The 19,959-nt window shown below is 42.6% G+C and overlaps 1 pseudogene; it reads right to left on the bottom strand.

The window, feature by feature from the left end:
• Positions 1 to 2,813: 2,813 nt before the first annotated feature.
• LOC120406858 overlaps positions 2,814 to 19,959 on the bottom strand; it is a 32,907-nt pseudogene continuing 15,761 nt past the window's right edge.

The raw sequence follows: 19,959 nt of genomic DNA, 5'->3' as shown, positions 1-19,959 counted from the left end.
ATCATATGAAAGGTTTCTGAGGGACTATTTGACTTCTGCATGCTCATGTCCATGTCTGGAGTGAAATGTCTGGAGTGTCAAAATGAAGCCCTGGGCATTCCAACTTGGATCATTCCCCACACTTCCTTATCTTTGAAATGGAGAGGATCCACTGGCAGAGATAGGAGGGCTCAACACCTCTGCTGTATTGCCTTCCCCCTCCCACCATCTTCCTTGGTGTCAGTATTCAGTTTATCCAAGGTCCAAAGTGCAAGGGGAGGGAGTAGTCTGGGTAGGCTGCAGTCAGGGATGTACAACCCCACCCCCCGGACCATGTAACATAGCAGAAGAAATAGAGCCTGGGGCTGATTTACTTTTTCTGCAAATCTCCAATAAGTGTCCTTGGTTCAGCCACAGGCAGGAGGAATATATGGTAGCATGGTTCCAACAAAGGTGAAGGAGCACTCAGGACTCAAACTGGAGCAGAGACACAGAATCTCTTCTCTGATGGCTTTGGCCTCTTGTGGATTCACAAATGGACCTCCCCATCCTTAACTGAAGTGGAACCAAACCCCCTCCCTCTGATAAGACACAGTATCACCCCTTGAGAGGATCTTCACTCTGATTCTCTGAGTCTCTTTCCATGTGTTTTACACCACAGGATGAATTCTTTGTTTTCAAGTAATTAATTGAAGAACCAGAATCTTCTGCCCTAGAACCCTCTGGAGAGGTGATTCCAAATAGATACTGACATGCACAAGATCAGGCAGGTGGCACTCCCGTTTCTGATCTTCTCCCCTCACAGAAGCAGTCAGGCAATAGGACCTTTCAAAGCCTGGATGCAGATCTGTAGATTCCATGACAGAACTCCACCACCACTTACCTTTCCTCCATTAAAAAAAAAAATCAACCACCAACTTTTAGCCTTCTCTATCTATCTTATTTATTTTAATTAAAACATAGCCTGCACCAAAGTTACTGGCAGTAGCAAAACTAATCTGATGTATTTTTGCAGAAAATAAGACCAATTATTGCAAAATAATCATTATAAAACACCTCAGCAACCAAAACATTCTCTGTATAACTAAGACGTGTTAAAGAAACTCAGAGAAATATAAGGTAAATGTACTGTAACTGAAGCAGAAAGAGCTACATGACCTCTCATTATTGCCATTAAGTTAGTAATAAAATTGCTTTGGATTGCCAGTTTGCCTTACTAAGCAGCCTAATATAATCTGAAAAGTGTGCTCCTGACCCAGTCTAAGCTTTTCATTGCAACCATTCACATTGTTATTCATCGTACTGACTTATTGTGCATATACAGCATCCACACTGTCCATAAGGATTGTCATGGTGGATTTCTATTCCGTGAGTAGGCCGCAAGAAACCAATCCTTTAAATAGGCCTCTCTAAAAGAGATTTTGAAGGCTGTTAAATAAACACACTTTTTAAAAGCCCATTATTGCAAAATTTACATCACAGTGATTTTCTGACAGACAATGCTGTTTTCACATCCAAATAAATAAATAAAATTAAAATAAACTTTTTTTTCACTAAAAGTTTAAATTTTGATGAAAATTTGAATTTTCCAATGAGAAAATGAAATATATTTTGGATCAATTTGACCTATGTTGGAATATTTTATTTTATTGAATTGATCTGAAATGCTTCACATCAGTTCAAACACACTTTCAAGTGCATTCTCTTTAACATTTTGCCTTATGGGGGTCCAGTGAGTAAACCTGAACCCCTCATTATCTCCTGTGGACCAGGTTCCCTGGCTGTACTACCTCTCCAATGATGAACCCAGTGATATGAGTCCCCCAATTACCCAAGCTGCTCAGACAGCTGGGTCCACATTGCATTGTGGGAGATGTAGTCCTCTAGGAAGCCCAACCCACAAGAAACATGGGAGCGTGAATTACAACTCCCATAAAGGCACGAGAAATGCAAAAGTGTAATGTGGATCTTACTCCAAAAACAAAACAAAAACAACACAAAACTGTGACACTGGCTGACCAGCTCAGAGACTCAAAGTGCATTCCATACTCAAAGGAAAAGTCCATGAGGGTAGAGACACTGTCTGCTTGCTTTTTGTGTGAAGATACTATAAATATGGATTCAAAGAAAGACCCTGTGTCTTCAAACTGTTTGGATTCTAACAGGACAGAATAACTGAATGAGAAGACAGAGATCCACAGAGTTTTCTAGGTAGCCCTGATAAACTTTTGGTAACCAGGCAAACTACATCTCTGTTACCATTTGGAATTACAAACCGTGACTCACCTATCCATATATTTTACCTGCTCTAACCTCTCAATAGCTCTCACTCTTTTTTTGTAGGCTATGTCTACACTATGAAATTAGGTCAATTTTATAGAAGTCGATTTTTAGAAATTGATTTTACACAGCCGATTGCATATGTCCCCACTAAGTGCATTAAGTCGGCGGAGTGCGACCTCACTACCGTGGCTAGCATTGACTTATGAAGCGGTGCATTGTGGGTAGCTATCCCAAAGTTCCCACAGTCTCTGCTGCCCATTGGAATTCTGGGTTAAGCTCCCAATGCCTGATGGGGCAAAAACATTGTTGCAGGTGGTTTGGGGTACGTCATCAGTCACCCCTCCCTCCATGGGGACAATCGGCAGATAATCGTTTCGTGCCTTTTTTCTTGGGTTACCCATGCAGATGCAAGCATGGAGCTCGTTCAGCTCACCATCACCGCTGCTGTTGTGGGCATGTCTACTGTGGGGGCTGCTGTGATCCAAGTAGCCAATGCAATCATTGACATTCTGTTATCAAGGGTAGTGACTCTGGGAAATGTGCAGGCCTTTTTAGATTTTAAGTGCATCATATTCCTGTCCTTTGTTGCTGGTGAAGAAGTCTTGCAGCCGTACATTCCAGTCCAGTCAGCGCTGTAACACCCCATAGCACTTCCGTGGTTGACACATGTAACAGCTCCAGGGCTCTTGCTCTTTTGCCTTGGCCGAGGTACCTTGCCCTACCAGGACCTCCAAGCATTCGCACAGAAGCATCTGCAGCAGCTGGTATTGCTACACAGCAGCAGCTCCTTGCCGTCGCAGCAGACAGTGCAGTAGGACTGGTACCCATCCTCATTGTATATGTACGAGAGCACCAGGAATCGATCCCTGCAAGTCTGACAAAGGCCCCTCACAAACAGCGGGTGGAATGTGGCTGGGTTTTTTCTCCCACACGATAAACAACTGTCTTCAAGGCTCCTGTTGTTGTTTGTGACTTCGGAAACCATTTGCTCTCTCCTCTGGTCCTCCTCCACCAGCTCCTTGCTGTTGTTGCAGAAGTTAATCTTTAGCTGCTTGGCCAGGGGTTCTGGGAACATCTTCCCTGCCCGGATCCTAGCAACCTCCAGGGCATGGTGTACGGCTCATCAATAGGAAACCAGCTTATTAGACGTGGAATGGTTGAAATGCTGCCTAAAAGCCATCAGACCTACCAGCTTGTCTGCTGAAACCTCAGAGAACTTCCTGTCCCCAAATCATTGCACCCAGTGCATTCCAGAGATTGCCTGACGTTTGGACGTGACTCTGTAGGAGACAATGATTGGAGGCCACCAGGAGAAGCCCTTGACCTTCCCCCACACTAGCTCCCCAATTCCAAAATCTTTCCCATCCTGGTATTCCACCACTTCCCCTTCAACTCTGATCTCCTGCTCCCCAGCGATGTTCTGGTCCTCCTGGGTGCTGCTGGCAGACTGGGTGCTGCTGGCAGGCTGCTGTTGCTCTGGGAGGACTCCTTGGAATCCTCCTCAGAGAGGTCAATCAGGGGCACCTGCACAGACATGATCATCCTCCTCTTAGAGCGCCGAATGGGAACCAGAGACTCCAGGTCACTCTTGTCTTTAAGTTTCGTCTCATGGAGATTCAGTCCTGCCTGGAATATCACCTACCCCTGCCTATCCCTTGCTCCCATGGCTCATGAAGCCTGGATAGTAGTAAGGAGCAGTTCAATTATAGGCTGAGAAAGTGCAGAATGGTGGTAGAATGCTCCTTTGGACGTTTAAAAGCTCACTGGCACTGTTTGCTGACTAGGTCAGACCTCAGCGCAGTCAACATTCCCATTGTTATTGCTGCTTGCTGTGTGATCCATAATATCTGTGAGAGTAAGGAGGAGACATTTATGGCGGGGTGGGAGGTTGAGACAAATCGCCTGGCGTCCAATTTTGAGCAGCCAGACACCAGGGCGATTAGAAGAGCACAGCAAGGCACGCTACGCATCAGAGTGGCTTTGAAAAGCAGTATCATGACTGGCCAGGCTTTGGTGTGACAGTTGTGTGTGTTTCTCCTTGAGGTAACCCGCCCAATTTGTTGATTTTAATTCCCTGTAAGCCAACCACCCTCCCTCCTTCAAAATAAAGTAACTTTTGTTTTGAAACCATGCATTCTTTCTTTATTAATTCAAAAAAAATGAGAACGGACAAGGTAGCCCGGGTGGGGTGGGGGAGGAGGGAAGGACAAGGCCACATTGCTTATTGTAGCCACACTAAAAATCAAACTGTTTGAATGACAGCCTTTTGTTGCTTGGGCTATCCTCAGGAGTGGAGTGGCTGGGTGCCCGGAGCCTCCCCACCCCGCATTCTTGGGTGTCTGGGTGAGGAGTCTATGGAATATGGGGAGGAGGGTTGGCGGTTATACAGTGGATGCAGCAGGGGTCTGTGCTCTTCTTGGCATTCCTGCAGCTCCAACAGATGCTTCATCATGTCCATTTGCTCCCCCATTAGCCTCAGCATCATGTCCTGCCTCTGCTCTTCATGCTCACTTAATTCTTTCCTTGCCTCTGCCACTGAATGCCTCCACACATTAAGCTGTGCTCTATCAGTGCGGAAGGACTGCGTGAGCTTGGAAAACATGGCATCACAAGTGCATTTTTTCTGCCTTCTAATCTGTGATAACCTCAGGGATGGAGATGATAGGGGGAGCATAGAAACATTCTACGATTCTGGGGGGACCACATGGTCACCTGTGCTGCTGAGTGCTGCTGAGTTCACCACGCTGACCAAACAGGAAATGAAATTCAAAAGTTCCCAGGGCTTTTCCTGTGTACCTTGCTAGTGCATGGGAGTTCAAAGTGCTGTCCACAGTGGTCACAATGGAGCATTCTGGGATAGGTCCCGGAGGCCAATACCGTCGATTTGTGTCTTCAGTACCCCACATTCGACCCAGCAAGGTCAATTTTAGCGCTATTCCCCTTGTCAGGGAGGAGTACAGAAGTTGATTTTAAGAGCCCTTTAGGTCAACAGAACAGGGTTGGTTGTGTGGACGCAGTCATTTTTAAAATCGACCTAACACATCTAAATTTGACCTAACCCCGTGGCGTAGACCAGGGCTTAGCTAATAAACCTACAGTTAGTTTACTGTAGAATTGGCTTCCAGCATTGTCTTTGGTGTAAGATGTGGGATATCAGTTGATCTGGGGTAAGTGACTGGTCTCTTGAGACTCGTAGAAACCTGATGTGGTGAGATTTTATGTTTAAGAAACCTTTTATCACAAAATTCAGTTTGTCTGGGTGGCAAGATAGGCTGGAAAGTTTAAGGAAACTGTCTGTGACTCCATGGTAAGACTGTTACAGTGATCCAGGAGTTCACATTTATCACTGGCTTGGTGATCTAATCTAATTATAGAACACACCACCAGCTTGGGGTATCTGACAGTCTGCCCTGGGGAACGCACTCACAGTTGTGTCACTCCAGACAGTGTGACAAAAACAAAAAAACTGTTTCTGGTCAGCTCAAAACATTTTAGTTTTAGGAATGTCAAAATGTTGTTTTGATCAAAGTAGGTGAATTGAAATATTTCTGAACCGATTTTTTTTCCAGATTTCCATGAACATTTTTGAATTATCAGCTTTTTGGAACAAAAAAGTTTCAAACTGTTGGAATTCCCACAGGATGGAAATTTCAAATTTCTCTCAGCTCCAATACTCACCCAGCCCAATTTGTTCTTATTTTACTTTTTAAACAACTTAAAGGTTTCAACATGGAGAAGAGACCCTGCCTTTCCTTGTTCCCTTTCCATTCCCTCCTTCATGCCCTCTGTTCCCACCCCACTTCCTTCCTCTCCATGTCCCAGTGGTCTCCTTAACCCTGCATGAATTTGCCTGTCCCAGAACCACTCTCTTTCCAAGACTAGTGAGCCTGGCTCTAAACCATCTCTTCATATGTCCCCAATCCCTGCCAACAAGGCTGTCCCTGTCAACCACTCCATACTTACTTGCAGACACTCGCCTACATTTTCTTCTAGTCTCCCACCCTCTGCATCCATCACCTCACCTCTCTGGCTCAGCTAAGTAGTTAAAATAGCATAGCCCAGAATAAGCCACATGTCAGTTTATATTTATAAGTATTTTCAGCTGTTACTTCTGCATACAACTGAAGGCATTTGTGTATGACTGTGGCCTGGGACAAAGTCAGAGGTAAAAGGAATATAAGAGGGTGGAGCAGACAAAAGGAAATATGACAAAAAGCCTCATCTCAAGGCACATACATTTCCACACACTTTGACTTGCTCGATCAGGTCAGGAACTTGCTCAAAACAAAACAAAAAACAAATGGCGAACAAAAGCTGGCTTGCTTCAGCGGAGGGAAATCAAGCAGTTTATAACTTATAAAGTCTCTTGTAAACAAAACAGTCAATTTCTTTTTGCTTCCTTGGCCTGACAGCAATGTCACCTGGCTGAGGCTGTGTATGCGTTCCTTCTCTTTATATATCTACTCTAATTATTCCCCATTTAACCAGTTCCCTGTCAACCTCAGTGTGAAGTACGTAAACACCCTTACAAGCAATGTTGTATAATTAAAATAAATAACGTTAAGGTTGCAAAATCAAGCACTCAAAGTTATGGAGTGCCAGAATTAAGGTTGCCTGTGCAATCTTAATTCAGACCCTTGTAATTAAAGCTGTACATACACACAATTATGTACTATTTTCCCACAAGACCCCTATCAATGCACAGAATGGACAATGCTAGCTTATTGAGTAGCTATTCAATATTTTGTTTCATTCTCAAAGTTCAGTGCCCGTCCCGCCCCCCAGCCTCATCTACTGCATACTTTTCAAACCCTTCTCTAGTATAGAACTATTAGCTTTTGTCATAGGCTTTTATATTGTGCTCATTATTATACTATCTGAGTGGTTCACACATTAATACATTTATTTCACAACACCCTGTGCAGAGAGGTGGCATTATCACCCCCATTTTACACATGAGGAACTGAAGTACAATCAAAAGTCTCCACTAATTTTGGGTGCCTAGTTTGAGATGCCTAAGAGACTGATTTTTCAGAGTGCTCAGCATTCTATGGCTCTTTATATACTTAAAGCACAGCTCCATTGACTTCAATTTCAGATGTCTCTGTCCAGCACTTCTGCAAATCAGACCCCTGCGACTCAAGTTGGGCACCCAGAGAATGAGTAACACAGCTAGTGACCACCTCTGAAAAGGTTGATGTAATGACTTGCCCAGCATCATACAGGAACTCTGTGGCAGAGGCAGGGATAGAATCCAATTCTCCTGGGAACCATTTACCTGTGATCATGTAATTAAAGACTGTACCATAATGCATATGCACAAGAGGGATGAATTAAGATTACATAATTTTTTCAAAGAAGTCAGTGGCAAGGAAATTTTTTAACCCTTCAGGTGAAAATCTGGTCATACTAAGGTCAGTGAAAGTTTTGCCATGAATTGTAACAGCCAGAATATTACTGTCACTTTAAAATGCCCTTTCTGATTTTCCCAGAAAATGTCTACCCTAAAATGAATAATAGCATGTGACTTTTCATGGAAGTGGAGAGGAGCTGCTGAGTTCCGGGGATATTAGTAGTGAGTAAGGGGAAAAAAACCCTCAGTTTTATAACAAAAAACTAGCTTCAGCTTTACACATTGAGGCTACCACCATTCCAGAATACACACATGTCCAAAAATCAGACTTGGTGTGAGTTGGTATAACTTTATTAGCTTTCCCTAGTTAGGAATCTGGCCCACAATCTCTGTCCATTCCCACTACAAAAAAGAATTCAGCCTGCAGTGTTGATTTTTCTTGTGCACTTTAAAGTCAGAACAACCAATAAACCTGACTGTCAAAGTCACCCAGATCCTATAATTGACTTTATACACATCTACAAATTACTTTTCTTTCCAGCATGGAATATAATACTAATAGTTCTAATCTCCAGGCAAATAAGTATATATCAGAAACAGCCTGTTTCCTAAGGAAATCTGCCTTAATCTATGTAAGGTGATATGAGTGTACCCTCAAACTAACCTCTCCTTCTCAGCTTTCTTTTGTCAGAACAGGTTATTGACATTGTAGGAGATTGGCAATATTCAGAGAATATACAGTAATGTTTACTTTAAAAAATGAAACTGTTCAATCAAAGAGAGCAGATAGCTAGGACTTGCATCTAAGCCAAAGTCATCTCAATGGGAACTTTCCCGCAGTGCAATGCTCCATATTCTAAATTGTTACCATGCTGTGTCTGTCTTCTTATTTTTAGCTAACAGATGCAGCTCATTGCTTGGAATACAATTTACAGATTTTTATAATAGGTGTATGAATTATTAATCTGCCTTTCACTTGTAACTTTGTGTGTTGTAATTCAGTAAATAATGATCAGCAAGAAATCAACAAGCAAGCTATGGTATGTTTTTGAAAAATCAAACAGCTATGACAGTAACATTGGAGGAAAATGTGCCCATATGGTGTCGGCCTAAAGAAAAATGCATAGTCACTTTCTCTTTCAGGAGCAAGTTGTTTTACTCAATGGAAATATGCCTGGTCCAAAAATTATAAAACTCTGGTGTCTCTAAATCTTTCACATGCTGTTCAGAATAATGTTGAAACAATTTGTATGTAATGTTTTTTGTTGGTGTTGTTTTTGTGGGTGTGTTTTTTTTATTTTGTTCTATTTTGTTTTAGAAACAGCAAACAGTAATTTCATGTGTTCTTTAGAAGAGATTTAGGTGGAAAAAGGCAGTTTAGAAAAAATATTTTTAGTTCTTTGTATTCACTAGTAGGTAACAACAATCAAACTATCAAAAACATCTCAAGTAGAGTATATATAAGTTCTGCAAGCAGCTTTCAGATAACATTATTTTTGATGGACTATTATTGTTAGACATCATCATCAAAATTTGCTTTTGAGATGCTATAAAGAATCACTCTGGTTAAGGCCCTGTTCCAATGCCCAGTGCAGGCAATGGAAGGACTCCCTTTGACTTCAGTAGGCTCTGAATCAGGTTCTTAGGTAGATAGTAGATCTAGTGGTTAAAGCAGATGACTGATATCAGATATTCTGGGCTCTATTCCTATCTTTCCCACTGACTTGATTGTATACATTTTTGGATTATTTTAGTTTACCTCTTTGTCCCTCAGTTTACCAATAATACCTGATAGCTACCTAACAGCAGTGTTGGGAGAAGGGAAAGGCAGATGTTCCTTTAAAAAATATTTGGGCAAGCATTAAATCATGTTGTGGGATTTTGGAAGAGGGAGAAGCCCTTAATAAAAACAAATAACTTAAAGAATACATTTTTTTTCAGAATACCCAAGGGGAGGGATATTCTTAAAATGTAAAAACCCTGGATTATGAGAGACAAAGAGATGATAGTAGCCAGATCTGAAAAACTACTTCTCAAAAAAGAATAAAAGAGTAAGAAAGGAGACCAGGGAAATATTTTTTAAAAATGTTTTTTCTGTAAACCATTTACAGTCTTTACTGTAAAATATTAAGTCTGTTATAGTTTTGAATTAGAACATTTGATGGTTAACCTTCTGCTTCTATGTCCATTCGTACTCTTAGAATAATCATGGTGCTGTATTGTAATTTGAAAGAAAACAATTTGTCCTTGTATTTGCTCAAACTTTATCAAAAATATATAACATTAAAAAAATCTTCCAGCAAGTTTATTGTCCATGGAAACGAATTACTAGTAGCACTAGTTTTACCTATTAAAACACTAGAGTATTCCTCAATAATCTTCTAAAACACATTAGGGACACAACTTGTGATATGTTTATAACTGTTGAGCTATATGTAGCATAAGCAGATAACTGGCAAATCCATCACACAACTCTGCCAGTACACCGGAGTCCTGACCCATAGCACCTGAACTACTGTAGACCAGAGCCTATTGTGCTGAATTGCACAGTGGTTTTGTGATAGAGACTAAGATGTGACCACTGAACTTGTGACCTATAAATAACCCCCCATTAAAATCAAGCTTTTTGTAGGTGAAAGTATAGTAAAGAGAAAATTGTTACATTTGACTATGGTCTTATTGCAGTCAGTCTCTGAATAGCTATTCTATAAAGGAATGAAAGGTTGTAAACTTATGATTTCTTTATCAGCAGGACAGCAATAGTCTTGGTGACAAAATGGTATGACAGTATTATAGTAGAAGCTTTTGTAAATTAAGTTTTATAAGATATTACATCTCAAGCACTAAGCTGAAGTGGCCCTATAGCCCTTACAAAGCATCTCACTCTTTATTAGTCTTTGTGTTTCTGATGTTAATCACATTTACTGGTCAGATATGATTTTGAGTGACCCTGAAAATATTTCAATATTTAGAGAACTAAAGCTTATATCTACCCAGGGGGAAATGTATACCTGTTCTTGAGATTCTGTCTTCAGGCAAGGACTTTCAAAGCTAGGCATCCTGTTTTGCATTTTATTCATTTCACACCAACTGCATCTGATAATCTCATCCATTAGTTGGGGTTAGGAGTGCTTGAACACTCCCAGGAGGTTAAACTTCAGATATGCATGCATGAGTTTGGGCAGAAAGTTTGCATACAGTATTATCTTGGAACTTGTCAGAATTTCAGTCTGCTAGGTAGATTCAGAACAAGATGAAGATTTTTTCCATGACCCTTTCCTGCTTTCTGTAGCACACCTTCACATAATTTTGATATTGTCATTAAGTACTATCAGTGATACACTGTAGGTATTGTATTAATTAAATATAATACTCGTGAAAGATGACATATTGAAAGTCTTGGGAATTAAAGGGTCCCATAACCTTGTCTTAGCTGTGCTTAGCACAGTACCCAAAAGCAAGTTAGAGCAGCCCTCAGGCTGCTCTAAATGAAGGGAGGCTGAAACATCTTCCAAGGGTATGTCTACTCAGGAGTTGGAAGCATGCCTCTCAGTCAGGGTAGACAGACTTGCACTAGCTTTGCTCCAGTTATCATGCTAAAAACAATTCCAAGCCCATCCCACCACTCGAGCCCACATGGCTAGCTCGAACTGCCACCCATACCGTAACATGCACACTGCTATTTTCAGTGTGCTTGTGTGAGCAGAGCTAGCATGAGTGTGTCTATATAGCCTGGGAGGTACACTCCAAACTGAAGTGTAACCATACCTCAAGAAGCCTTTCTGATAATCAGACATCACTGGAGCACATTAGTGCTGTGACCTCATCCTCTCCTTTTACTACTCCATGCCACATCCCTTGCCAGAGATTGCAGGGGGAGCAAGGTGATGATGTAGCCCTGACTACACCCGTTCTATGAACTGGATGATTCCCTCTTTGTAATAGGAATCCTCAACTGGGCAGTTAGGTTAGTTTATAGTTTGCACTGGAGTGGCAAAACACAGATTTACCAGAGGTCAATGTCTCGCCCCAATTCTCTATTTATTCACTAGACGTGCATAACATGCCTCACAAAGGTTCCTCAACCTGATTCCTAGAGACCAACTTTAGGGGTGAAATTACACACTGGGCCAAAAGGTGCTACACTTTCTTTTATGTCAGAGGGTTAGTGCTGAACTAAATGAGTAGTGCTATTTAGGGAGGATAGGATCCACTCAACAGGCCCCATCACTTGTGCTCTTATGTTTTGGCTGTAGCTTTAAGCTGTTCCCCATGGCAGAAATCCCAGAGGATGGTAGCAGCAATATTGCCTTCCCTACATCAGCATGACTCCTCCATGGGCACAGAACCACAGACTGACACCTCCATGGGTCAGCTTCAGTGATCATTAGATTTTAATGACATATATTACTCATCATGAGATGTGGGAAATAATGATGGAGTTCTGCTAGGAGAAATCAGAATAAAATATTTAGAAATCAAAATCCAAGAAGAATTAGTTTTAGCTGCTCTTCAAACAAACCAAACTATTATAGGTTTCATTTATTAATATATAAACACCATATATGTGCAATAATGGTCAAGCCTAATTTTATTCCCATCATAAACTCTTGCAGTAGAAGTATTGCATGTTGCCACAGCCATTCCCAGCATCAAGATTTATGGCAAACTCTCATGAGATTTTGCATAAAATCTTGGGATTGACATGACATTAACTGTATAGAGATTTTGTTTAAAATATACTTAGTTAAAAAGCAAAAGAGTATTTAAAATGAAGGCACAGAAAATGGTATACTGTTGTACTGCAGCTTCTAATTATTAGTGCATTCAAGAGACTTCAGATAGAACAAGGCAGTTGTGGTTCATGATGCATAGCTACTCTGTTCCTTGCCTTTCCTCTGAGAAAAACTTAGCTCACAGAATAAAAACACAGAGCAACCAAACTCCTACCAAATATTGCTTTGTAGACTAGCTTTTTTTCTTGATTGTCCATAATATTTCACCTATCAATATCTTGCATTTCTTTAGAGGATAAAAAGAAACAATCCAGACAGTGTTTTTTCCCCCCAAAGTAAAAACAGAAACTGCACTATGCTATTATAGCAACCAGAGTTCTATTTATTCATTTCACACTTGGTTTCAGGAGGAGACTGGTTGTTTGTTTCTGTCCCTGGAGGAAGTGCCTGGTATGAGGTTTGAAACATCAGGGATAATTAAGACAAACTGTGCTTTTTACTCCAGCCAAAAGAAATCTTTATCTTAAAATAATTCCCAACTGAAGACTGAACAAAAAGAGAGCCCAGTACTATTGAGGCAGCTTACAATGTTAAATCTATCATGAGCATTAGCATGGCTCTGAACTGGAGCATCTTACAATTTCATTGCAATCCAGCAGCTACGGTACTATCAGTGGGCACAACTACAGATAAAATGCTGAACAGTCAAATATGAGAGAGCCAGTGTAGGAATCAAATAAAAGACACACAGTAAGTATGTTTGTGTCTCAGAAACAATCCTGGTTAGAAGCTACAAATGTATTATTGTTGGACAAAGTTTAGAGCTCAGCAGATTACATGCTGATAAGCATTCAGTATCATTTTTCATTTACCCACAGTATTTAAGAAGCGTAAGAATTCATGTCCTCTTAAAATTTGTGTTAATTGTTGTGGATTCAGCACATTCAGCTCCCCATTGCCCAGTAATATGTGAACCCTTCCAAAAAGCATTGGGCAAAATTATCTGCTGGTTTAAAGTGGGACAGCTCCATTGAAGTCAGAGAATTTAGTCCCTTCCCCCGCTACACACTAGAAACCAGGAGGATGCCAGCTTTCACTTCTACACCCTGTTCACCAATCCATCTCTGAATCTTCAACCAGCTTTCATTCTTTTTAAAACAATCTCCCACAAATATATTTCATTTGTTCCCCTCCAATGTGGAATTTCCTCTCAAAACTACACAGCTTGAGGTCTAATCTGGCAGTGCTGAGTCCTGCATCATTAACAGATCTAAGGCCCTATATCTTGCAACCCTTCAGGAACAGAAGAGTGATTTTCATATTGCTGGAAATGGGCTTTCTAGAGGCACAAATAATAATTAGGCTTTTCATTTGTAAATGTTGATTTTACCGTATACACACGAACTCATGAAAATATATTTCCAACAGTAATAATCTAAATGTACAGATAGGCAAAAGAAACTAAAAATACTGCTTGACTTATTGATTTAAGGATATTTACTTTTTTATGTTTTGACATGTGATGTTGACAATTTGTGTTTTAATAGCTATACAGTTACAATGTTTTAATCTCAGTGTCTACAAAAAGATATTTTATCCCAGTTTCAGATTTTTCTACCATTGTATTTGTGATAATGTTTATCTTGCCCTGAGGCCTGTATTGTTGGACGAATAGTAACCTGGTTGTAGAGGCAGAGGGACACAAATGTTAGTAATAACAATGCTTAAGATCTCTAAACAATTTCTAAAGTAGTTTTTTGGTGTAATAGCAGACAATTTTTCTATAACCTTGAGAGATTCTTTGTATATGAGACAACAACCCTTGCTCATTCTTTGTTCATCTTCTATAAAAATGACTTTCATGGACTCTGGTATACACAGAATGGGATGCTATAAATATATATCTATGAGGGTCAAAATGTGTATGACTGAATTTTATTATTTGGGCAGGAGCATGCGTTCATGTAATAATCACTGGTCTGATTCTCTGATGCCCTGAGCTTTATTTAGTCATTTACGCCAGTACAGAGTGACTGAAAGGGCCGTGTAAAATTCTACTATGTTATTACGGTGGCATTTTACATACATCTTGCATTGGTGTAAATGATTTCTTAAGGTGCAGGGAGATGCATCTGGTCCTCTTTCATAGAAGATACACTCAAGCATGCAGAATTAAAATTACATGAGAATTTTATGACTTTTGCTTAACAATGCTTAACAATGCAATCAAAACATTTTTTTATGTAAGGGTTTTTTTATGGAATAAGTCAATGAAATAAATGACTACCGTTTACTAAGACATTTCAGGGTAGGATCACAATATCACACTGCAGTTGATGCTGAGCATTTATTTCAAGAAATATGGGCATCTATTTGGAGTTGTGGTTTATTTTCAAGTATACAAGTGTTGTGTATTTGGTTGTCATGGTTTTTGTTCCTATGGCAACTGAGTTAGATTATTAGGGGATAGCCCAGCCGGTTTCGGCCGGTTGGGTGAGCTCTGTGTCTGTAAATAAAATGGTAGTTTTGTTAGCTGTCTGCTGTCTGGCCTCAAGTGATTTCTTCCTAACCGGCTGCCCCCAAGGATACAACAAGTGGCGACGAGGGTGGGATTCTGGTGCTGCTCCAGTAACAGAAGGAAGTAGAAGTCAAGGTAAAGAACAAACAAACAAAAAAGCTGCTTGTTTGCACTGACAGTGAAAGTGAAACTAAAAATCACGGCTACTCTCACCAGGCCACTGGAACCTTTTGATGAGAATATAGAGCAGTGGCATGTATATACTGAGCGTTTTGAGCTTTTTGTTATTGCAAATGACATTACAGAAGTGAAGAAGGTGCCAATATTCTTAAGTGTTGTAGGGGCTAAAACCTACTCCCTGCTACGCAGCTTACTACACCCTGTTAAGCCAGCGACTAAATCTTACAGTGATATTGTGGAAATCCTGGGTCCCATTTTTCCCCAAAACCACTGGTAATTGCTGAAAGATATAGGTTCCACAAAAGAGACCAAAAGGAAGATGAAACAGTTGTACAATTTGTAGCAATTTTAAAAAAGCTAGCAGAACACTGTGAATTTAAAGAGATGTTAAATGATGCCCTGCGTGACAGGTTAGTGTGTGGCCTCTACAGTGAAGCTATATGGAAGCGCCTACTGACAGAGGTTCAGCTTACCTTACAGAAGGCTGTTGATATTGCTGTCTCCATGGAACTGACTACAAGGGAGGCACAATACATCGGTGCATCCTCTAGGGTGCAAAAAGTGTCACAAGAACCGACCCACAAAACTGCAGAGTCAGGAATGTTACCGCTGTGGTAAGCCGGGTCACCAGGCATCAGAATGCTGGTGTAAGAACCTGGTGTGTCGACACTGTGGCAAAAAGGGACACATTGAGTGTGCCTGTAAACAAAAGAAAAAGAGGCCTGTGGTCTGGCTGACAAAAAGAGGAACCCTGCATATCCTAGAGCAGACCCAGGATGATCAAAGTGACACCTCATCGCAAGAAGAAGTGCCACTGCATGTTTTGTCTTTGGCAGTGGGCTCACATGAATACTGGGTAACCCCCTTATTGGAGGGCAAACCTATACGCATGGAACTGGACACCGGTGCAGCCGTCTCGCTGGTCTCCGAGACTGTGTATAAAGAAAAGCTACAGCATCTTCCGCTTAAGGCAACAAAAACTGTTCTGAAGACGTATACCGGAGAAGCTGTGCCCATGTTGGGCACTATTGATGTTAAGGTGGAGCTCAATGGACAGGCTGCTAAATTGCCACTGTTTGTGGTGAGAGGTAACTACCCAGCCTTAATGGGTAGGTCTTGGCTTGGGAAGATTCAACTGAACTGGGCAGAAGTGCACCGGATGACTAAAGAAGAAACCAGTCTAACCCCTATACTAAGGAAACATGCTGCTGTTTTTGGAGATGATTTGGGAAGTATGAAGGGAATCACTGTGACATTGAACATTAAACCTGACAGTCCACCAAAATATCTGAAAGCCCGAACTGTGCCATATGCCATCAGGCCGAAAGTCGAAGCGGACCTGGAGCGCCTGGTCACCAATGGAGTCCTAATACCAGTTACCCATAGCTCATGGGCCACTCCTATCGTTCCAATAGTGAAGAAAGATGTCTCTCTCTGGATTTGCGGTGATTTTAAAGTCACTGTCAACCCAGTGTTGTGTGCAGAGCAATACCCGCTTCCCCGCATCGATTACCTCTTCGCAGGCCTGGCTGGGGGACAAAAGTTCAGTAAGATTGATCTGAGTCAAGCATATTTACAGATGCATGTTGATGAAAAGTCCCAAGAGCTGTTGACTATTGTGACTCATAAGGGGCTTTATCGATACTGTCGCCTACCCTTCGGAATAACGTCTGCTCCCGCCCTGTTCCAGAGGGCTATGGACCAGATCTTGTGTGGCTTGTCAGGAGTTCAGTGCTATCTGGATGATATCCTGGTCACTGGAAGAAATGAAGAAGATCACTTAAAGAATTTAGAGGCTACCCTACAAAGACTAGAAGAGTATGGCCTACGAGTTCGCAAAGACAAGTGTGAATTCTTCAAGCCCTCTGTTGAATATTTGGGACACACCATTGATTCTGCACGTCTTCATAAGGCCCCAGCAAAAGTTAAAGCTATTGTGGAGGCTCCCCCACCTCGAAATGTAAGCCATCTGCGCTCGTTTCTAGGACTACTGAACTATTATGGAAAGTTCATCTCACAGTTAGCCACACTGTTAAAACCACTTCATGAGCTCCTAGGGCAGAACAAGGCCTGGAAGTGGACTGAAGCCTGTGATGTTGCATTTAACAAAGCTAAGGATGCATTGCTAAATTCTGAAGTTTTAACGCACTTTGATACATCCTTATCCCTACAATTGGCCTGCGATGCCTCCCCTTATGGAGTGGGAGCAGTCGTGTCACACATTATGCCTTCGGGAGAAGAGAGACCTATTGCTTTTGCTTCATGCACTCTAAGCAAAGCAGAAACTAACTATGCCCAAATCGAACGTGAGGCATTAGGAATTGTTTTTGGAATTCGGAAGTTTCATCAGTACCTGTTTGGGCGAAAGTTTACTCTTCTCACAGACCATCGACCTCTGACGTCAATTTTTGGACCCTACACAGGCATTCCCCCATTAGCTGCTAGTCGTATGCAACGTTGGGCATTGTTACTTTCAGCACACACATATGAAATCAAATATCGGAAATCCACTCTGCACGGCAATGCAGATGGCCTCTCAAGGTTGCCTTTGCCGGTCAAACATCAAGATAGTGCCCAAAAGGAAATCTTCTACTTTGAACAGGTAGAGAATACACCCATCACTGCTACTCAGATAAAGAAGGCAACTTGCGTTGACCCAGTATTGTCCCAAGTTATGGACCTGGTGATGCATGGAAAATCTCGACAAACCTCTCCGGTCTCACCCGACTATGTTACCTACATGTCCAGGAGGACGGAGTTATCGGTCCAATCTGGTTGTTTGTTGTGGGGGAGATGTGTCATTATTCCACCACCACTGAGATCACAGATGTTAGAACAGCTACATTCCGGTCACTGTGGAATAGTGCGCATGAAGGAAATTGCACAAAGCTATTTTTGGTGGCCTGGATTGGACAGTGCTATCGAAGAGAAGGAAAAAGCTTGTATGTCATGTCAGTGTGTGAGGAATGCACCCCAGTGGGCACCCCTACACCCACGGGACTGGCCTGAAAACCCATGGCAACGTATTCACATTGACTTCGCTGGCCCCCTTGAAGGAAGCATGTTCTTGGTGGCAGTAGATGCCCATTCTAAATGGCCAGAAATCTCTATAATGCAGTCCACTACTGCAGAGAGTACTATCCAAAAACTACGAGGACTCTTTAGTCGTTTTGGTCTGCCAGAACAACTTGTGAGCGACAACAGACCACAGTTCGTCTCTCAGGAGTTTCAAAATTTTATGAAGGCAAATGGGATACACCACATCACGTCAGCACCATATCATCCATCCACCAACGGATTAGCTGAAAGATTTGTGCAGACAATGAAACACGCTTTGAAATCAGCAAGGGGACAACACTCCATTCAAAAGCGTCTGGATACCTTCTTACTTTCCTACAGAAACACACCTCATGCTACGACCCACGCATCTCCGGCCTTTCTAATGATGGGACGACAGCTGCGCACTTGCTTTGATCTGCTGAAACCTTCTGAACCCCAACAAATTGTGCAACATCAGCAGCAAAATCAAGTTATCAGACGGGCACCCAGCGCAAAAGAGCGAACCTTTAGCCCGGGACAGCCAGTTTTGGCTCAGAATTATACTTCCAGAGCTAAATGGGTCCCTGCCACAATCATCACTCAAACAGGACCTGTTTCCTACACAGTCCGGACTGCAGAGAATCTTACCTGGTGGCGAAATGTAGATCAGCTGTTGCCAGGTCATGCCAGTCCTCAGGACACATCTGCAGTTGAGGGGTCTGACTTCATCACTTCTGGTGAGACACCGAATCACAAATCACCTGTTTCTGACTGTTCTCCTCCATTACTGCCGGCAGCTGAGATACCCCTTTGCCCAGCACGAGCTGATACCACCTCCTCACCTGTTCGTGCTGCGGACCCAGAGCCCATGGTACTTTTGGGTGCAACAACACCAGAAGTTCGCCGTAATCCACCTAGAGACAGACGGCCTCCTCATCGGCTGGATCTTTAGCTAGGGCGAACCCACGGTTATGGGGCAAAATAATCCCCAGGGTTTAGCCGGGAATGGAGGCAGTCTACCCTCCTTCTCTAGTCTAGTGTGTGTTTTATTTAGGGGATGTTCTTATTAGGGGGGGAGGAATATGTTGTGTATTTGGTTGTCATGGTTTTTGTTCCTATGGCAACTGAGTTAGATTATTAGGGGATAGCCCAGCCGGTTTCGGCTGGTTGGGTGAGCTCTGTGTCTGTAAATAAAATGGTAGTTTTGTTAGCTGTCTGCTGTCTGGCCTCAAGTGATTTCTTCCTAAACCGGCTGCCCCCAAGGATACAACAACAAGGACGCCTGGTGTGTTTGGTGATCACTTAGAGACAAAGTCTGTCACCATTGCCTTGGGCAAAGTCACTTAGTGTCTCTGTGCCTCAGTTCTTTCTGTAAAATGGGGATACTAGCACAAGCATTTTGTGAGGATAAATAATTTAAAGGCTGGGAGGTGCTCAGTTATTACAGTAATGGGGGCCATCTAAATACCTAACAGAGAGAGAGAGAGAGAGAGAGAGACAGAGACAGAGAATATAGTCAGGGCCGCCCAGAGGATTCCGGGGGCCCGGGGTCTTCGGCGGCGGGGGGCCCTTCAGTTCCGGGACCTGCCGCCGAAGTGCCCCGAAGACCCACGGTGGGCCCCCCCCCACCGCCAAATTACCACCGAAGCGGGACCCGCCGCCGAAGCACAGCCTGGTCTTCGGCGGTAATTCGGCGGAGGGGGGCTCCGCCGCGGGTTTTCGGGGCACTTCGGCGGCGGGTCCCAGAAGGGAAGGGCCCCCTGCCGCCTAATTACCACCGAAGACCGGGCTGCACTTCGGCTGCGGGTCCCGCTCCATCTTCGGCGGTAATTCGCCAGCGGGGGGTCCTTCTGCCCCGGAGCGGAAGGACC

Source organism: Mauremys reevesii, linkage group 5, assembly GCF_016161935.1.
Source record: "Mauremys reevesii isolate NIE-2019 linkage group 5, ASM1616193v1, whole genome shotgun sequence".
Lineage (NCBI taxonomy): Eukaryota > Metazoa > Chordata > Testudines > Geoemydidae > Mauremys > Mauremys reevesii.
This window is presented reverse-complemented; position numbering and strand designations above follow the sequence as displayed.